At 35.3% G+C, this 6,187-nt stretch overlaps 1 pseudogene; it reads right to left on the bottom strand.

Annotated features, from left to right (window-relative positions):
- Window positions 1–3,707: 3,707 nt before the first annotated feature.
- On the bottom strand, window positions 3,708–3,807 carry LOC128776777 (U6 spliceosomal RNA; annotated as a pseudogene).
- Window positions 3,808–6,187: the final 2,380 nt, after the last annotated feature.

Genomic DNA, 6,187 nt, shown 5'->3' on the forward strand with positions numbered 1-6,187 from the left:
ATAAATGGGAACAAAGCAAATCTCTATTTTGTTTAAAACTATGCGTGTTCCAGTTTTCTGTAACTATACTTAAACAATGTTGGTATTTCTAGTCATGAAAATTTTGAATTCATTTGATAAAACACACTCGTCTAAATTGGCATTTTGGCATGGCTGCAACCAAATTGATTGGTAAAAATTGAATAAGTGTCAAAAATTATACAGCCATTGCCATTACATATTATCCTTCATCATTTTGGTGCAAATGTTATAAAATAGTTATAAAATTGAAATTCACTTCATATTAGAATCAAAGTGTATTTTGTGTGTATGTGTGGGGGGGGGCATTTATAATATTTTCCTCACTTTTTCCCTGATATTGATTCCTCATTTTTGTACTGAAACATAAAATTGAGAGAGAGAAGTTTATTTGTAGACAGTGGTCAGTTTCCCTTAGAAGCAGATATTTTGGTGTGGAGTGGATGGATTGAGAAGTATTCTTAGCATCAGCACTTGTGAAACAGAAGGGAAGGAAATAGGATTGGTCAGATGGAGAAGTTCAGCTGTGAAGCCAACCTCATTTTAGCTTCAGTTGACCGCACACGAACTCCGCTGGGGACATGGAATTCCGGAGTGGTCTCTGGTTGAGGCAAGTGGGCCAGGTCTCATTACACTGGCACTGGCCAGCCTTTGGATGTGGGCCACCCAAGGAAATAGGTTTAGTTTGTGGGAGGCAGTTGGCAGTTGAGTAGGAGTTAAGAGTACCAGGCAGTCTGATGGCAGCATCCCCTGCTGGGTGTACAAATCCTTTATTTCTGGAATGGTAATCTGAGTAGTTTATCACTTAGTCACAGAATATATGGTGATTTTGTCACAGAACTAATTTACAATGCAAAAAAGTGATATGCATGTGCATTGCTCTGAAGGGAAATAAAACTGATCAGCTTCTCAATTCTTTAAACTTCTGCCTTAGATAAAATATTTTTAAAGTGCTTATTTTTTTAAAAAAAAACATTGCTTATTTGAAAGTATAGTATGCAGATTAGGGGGAAAATACACTTAAACAGTATTGAATTTTAGGCAAACTTGCCTTAAGTGAGTGTATCTTTAGGTGAAGTGACTTGAGGTTTGCTGATAAGGTGAAGGGCAATATTTTTGCAGATTCCAAATTTCCATGTAAGTGCAACTAATTGTTATTTTTGTCCCTAAAAAGATGAGCACCTAGAACAATTAATTATTGCTTTTGATGAATCTCTGTTATGAAAATGTGCTACCCTAAATCAAAAGGAACACAAAAATGACTGAGAAATAATAAAGCCATAGCATACTGTGTCTTGAGCAAGACATTTATATTTTTATTTCCTCCATTTCTTATTCTGCAAAAATTGTTTCTTCATGAAAGTGATTTAGTTAGTGTTGTAAAAACAATCCAGAACTCAAAAATGAACACTGAACAAATACAAAGTACTCTTCTGGTTTTTTATATCCTGGTAATTAACTACCCTTTTCTCTCAATTCTATAATCTAAGAAGAAAAAAGTAAGTAGCAATCAATATTCCTTCTACTGCTTTACAAATAAATAAGCATTTTAATTTTTTCCAGTTGGTGTATTGGATTGGCGAACGTGTTATTTAATGACTAATAGATTCATGAAACATCTTATTATGATTGCTGATAAAATGACTATAATTTGAGCCTTGAGAATGTGTGGATAGATAGTGGTTGCTGTCTACTTAAATTGATATAACACTGAGTCATACTGAAAGAGACAAACAATTAGAAGGAAAAAAGTAGAAAAAATATTTTCCCCTTTTTAGTTTGAAATTCCTGTGACAAATGTCACTGTACCTTCTAAATCTAGATGTGTTACAAGGGCACATCTGATGTTGATAACCGCCTACGTACCCTCTCTAACCAGTCATGTTTGGCAGTTTTTCTTCATTTAGAGTTCAGTTCAAAGGCTTGACATCAAATTTCTGCAACAAATTCAGAGCTACTCATTTTCCTTATCCATTCCTTTCTGGTTTTGATTCTAGTTTCAGTAGTTAAAAAAATGAAGACACTAACCACCAAAGAGATTGAAAAAAGACCAGAGTTATTTTTCACTAGTTAATCATCTCAGCAAAATTTCACTAGCAGTGCCTTACTATTTTCATATATGAAATATTCCTTAAGTATATCCTAAAGTTGGTGGAAAGGAAGTAATATTAAAGTGATCCATGCTCCAATTTTGACTTTATCACTTAGAACTAAGTGAACAACCGTGATTTAGGTAACTCTTGTGAACTTCATTTTACCCATTTTTCCAGTTAAGAGTGATGATACCCACCCAGAGAAGTGCTGGAAAGAGTGACTGGAATAGAGCACAGAAAACTTTCAGTACTGTGCATGACAAATGATAAACACTTGAAAATATTTCCATTTTCTCTCATTTTTCACTTCTATTTATTCTTGCTCTTTTTTTTTTAATCTTTTAAACTTATTATACAATTTTCATATGTTTGGCCCCTTGTCTGCCTTTCTTTGAAAAAAAATTTTTTAATGTTTTTATTTATTGTTGACAGAGAGGAAGACACAGCATGTGCGGGGGAGGGGCAGACAGAGAGGGAGACACAGAATCCGCAGCAGGCTCCAGGCTCTGAGCTGTCAGCACAGAGCCCGACACGGGGCTCGAACTCACAGACCGTGAGATCATGACCTGAGCCGAAGTCGGACACTCAACCGACTGAGCCACCCAGGTGCCCCCCTTGTCTGCCTTTCTTAAATATCAGTGTTTTCTTCTCTGGTCAGGATTTTTATCACTTGGGTTTCACTACGAAATATTTTGTCACAAGTTTTGTTTAGTGTTATACCTCCCTCTTCCCATATCTAGACACTCACTGTGATTTTTTTTTTAATATTGTCCTTTAATGCCTCAGATTACTTTACTAAGTATTCATGCATTTATTTAGCCAATGTGTTCATGTGTTCAATGAGTTAAATAAGTAAATAAGTAAGCATGTAAAACCTATTTTGTGCATAACACTTTGTCATTACATTTACAACAGGGCTTGAAATAGAATGGTAGGGACAACAAGTGTAAATTGTATACATATTTAAATACTTCTTTTTTTTTAAATTTTTTTTTTAATGTTTATTTATTTTTGAGACAGAGAGAGACAGAGCATGAACGGGGGAGGGTCAAAGAGAGGGAGACACAGAATCTGAAACAGGCTCCAGGCTCTGAGCTGTCAGCACAGAGCCTGACGCGGGGCTCAAACTCACGGACCGCGAGATCATGACCTGAGCCGAAGTCGGCCGCTTAACCGACTGAGCCACCCAGGCGCCCCTATACTTCTTGGGATTAAGCAGAGTCCCTTCATGGAGACTAAGACACAGGTTTCCAAACATTCTTGATAATAGCACCCTTAGATCAAAAGAAATACTAGTAATCTTGTTGATAGATTATTTAGACCAAAAATTTATTTATTCATTTATTTATTTATTTATTTACCTATTTTTTTTAACGTTTTTTTTTTTTTTTATTTTTGAGACAGAGAGAAACAGAGAATGAACGGGAGAGAGGCAGAGAGATAGGGAGACACAGAATCGGAAGCGGGCTCCAGGTTCTGAGCCATCAGCCCAGAGCCTGACACGGGGCTCAAACTCACGGACCACTAGATCGTGACCTGAGCTGAAGTCGGACGCTTAACCGACTGAGCCACCCAGGCGCCCCTATTTACCTATTTTTTAATATGGAATACTTCATGGATTCACATGTCATCCTTGCACAGGGCCATGCTAATCTTCTCTGTATCTTCTTAGCGTATGTGCTGCTGAAGCAAGCACTAGACCAAAAATTTAATCAGTAGTCTGTGTGGTGGCTTGAGAGGTGCCTTGAGAGCTGCCAACAATAACTGCTTGCGGAAAATGGAGCTTGGCTGCGCAGTGTAGTCTGTGACATCTGTAGATCGTGCAAGAGGTCCCTGTGGGATTGGATAGACCTCTGGGTGGGAACAAACAGAAGCAACACAAAGTACAAAGGCTGAAAATCCAAGAAGTCTAAACTCAGATTTGGAAATTCAGAATCTTTACGAGGGGTACGTTATTAAAGTGGAAGGGCATAAACTATTTAATATATATATATGTTATATACATATATATAACTTCATAGATATCTTATAAAGATTTTATAAACACAAGATGTATTCGTTTCCCTTTATACTGTAGCCCTAAACGCCACTAAATGTTAAGAGTAGGTTGGTTATCAAATTCTATCAGAACATATAAAGAAGAAGTAAAGAAAGATTATTACACAAGTAGACTGAGCCATATTTTAAATCTCCATTCTGAATTTGCTTTACTTCTCACCTATACAGCTTAAATAAAGAGAATCACTTGAGACAAATTGGAATAGATGGATTGTATGATGTTATTAGAGTTTGGTTTTCTTTTAATTAGTCATTTTAAACAATTTTGTATAGATAGAACTGACAATGTGGAACTTATAGGTAAAACCAGTGGTAAAAAATTCACAATAGAAATTTAAAACTTTATCTCAGTTGATGATATTACCCAGAGAAACATATCGATTTTCACATGTAAACCCAAATATGTAATATTTAACTATGGATTCACCAATACAACTTAACCCTTACTGTTCCACCCAGTGAAATATAACTTTGCTTCATATATAGGTATATGCATATGTAAAAATTAAGTGATCTATACACTTAAGATCTGTGCACTTTATAATGGGTTATGTCTCAGAAAATCTCTTAAAACAAAAATTTGCTTTGATTATTAAAATTATTTGGGTACCACTATCTTCTTGTTAACTGCTTTTCCCTCTAGTGAGGAGTATCCATTTGAAAAATTACTAACCAAAAAAGAATTCTTTAAAGTTTCAAAGTTATATATTTCCCACAATGTATGAAAACTATGTCAATAAATAGATTTGATTTTATTTTTAACATATGAGATCTCCATTAACAGCAACAACAAAAAATTAAAATATTGTTAATGTTAGAGCAAAATTAAACTTGTTAGTACTCCTTTAACTTAAGAATATCTGTGTATGTCTATTTTAATGGTCTTCTCTTTTCAAAACATCGTTAAAGTGATGTAAAATATATTCTTTTGAGGGAAAGAAATATACAGCAAAGGGGCTAATATTTTGGTAAGACTGCCATAAAAGAAAACAGCACAAAACAGAAAAACATAATCATTGAGTGAACCATCTGGTGATTATAAATAAGAATTCAGAAGACATTCCATTCTTAAATGGAATTAAATGGAATTTTCATCACTTCTAAACTATATTTCCCCACCATATAGTATATGTAAACGGCATAATTCAGTGAGTAAGGAGATTCTCCCTACCCCAGAGCCAGAGAATACACAGTGAGGTCCAAAACATTCTCTTTTTTCTTTCTTTTTTTTTTTTTTTTTTTTTTTTTTAAGTAGGCTCCATGCCCAACATGGAGCTTGAATGCATGTCGCTGAGACTGAGAGTTGCGTTCTCTACCAACTGAGCCAGCCAGGCACCCCAAAACACCCTTTAAAACAGCAAGCACATAGGGCTGCTTGGGTGGTTCAGTGGGTTAAGCATCTGACTCTGGATTTCAGCTGCCACTATAATCTCACGTTTAATGAGTTTGAATCTCAAATGGGGCTCTTCACTGACACTGTGGAGCCTGCTTGGGATTCTCTTTATCCCTCTCTCTTTGCCCTCCCCTGCTTGTGCTCTTTCTCAAAATAAATAAATAAATAGACATTTATAAAATATATTTTAGAAAACAGCAAAAATAAGATAAGGCAAAAAACAAAAGACTAGAAAACATGGGAAGGAGAAAGAGTCTACAGTTGGGGAAATTGTTTTGTTATGACCCTTCTGGAAAAAAATAGAATGTTATATCTCATTCAGGCTATGAGTCTGTACCTTTGTCTATTCTATCATTTTATTGATCCATTTGTCAAAAGAAGGGAAGTATAATACTTCTTATACCATGGACATATTTTGACAAGACTGAAATTTAGCGTCATTGATTTTACACAGTTGGTGGTCACCTCATTCACCTGCAGTCACATGTAGCCCTTGGCTTCTCCTCTTTTGCCTGCTATTAGTTTTTATTTGTCTATATGACTTAGAGTTTGTATCAGTCATGAAAAAGACAAAAGAACATTATTTGTAGTCATTTTGAATATAGATATTAATGTATGTAAAAGA

This window comes from Panthera pardus, unplaced genomic scaffold (genome assembly GCF_024362965.1).
Source record: "Panthera pardus isolate Hobbes unplaced genomic scaffold, ASM2436296v1 HiC_scaffold_13, whole genome shotgun sequence".
NCBI lineage: Eukaryota > Metazoa > Chordata > Mammalia > Carnivora > Felidae > Panthera > Panthera pardus.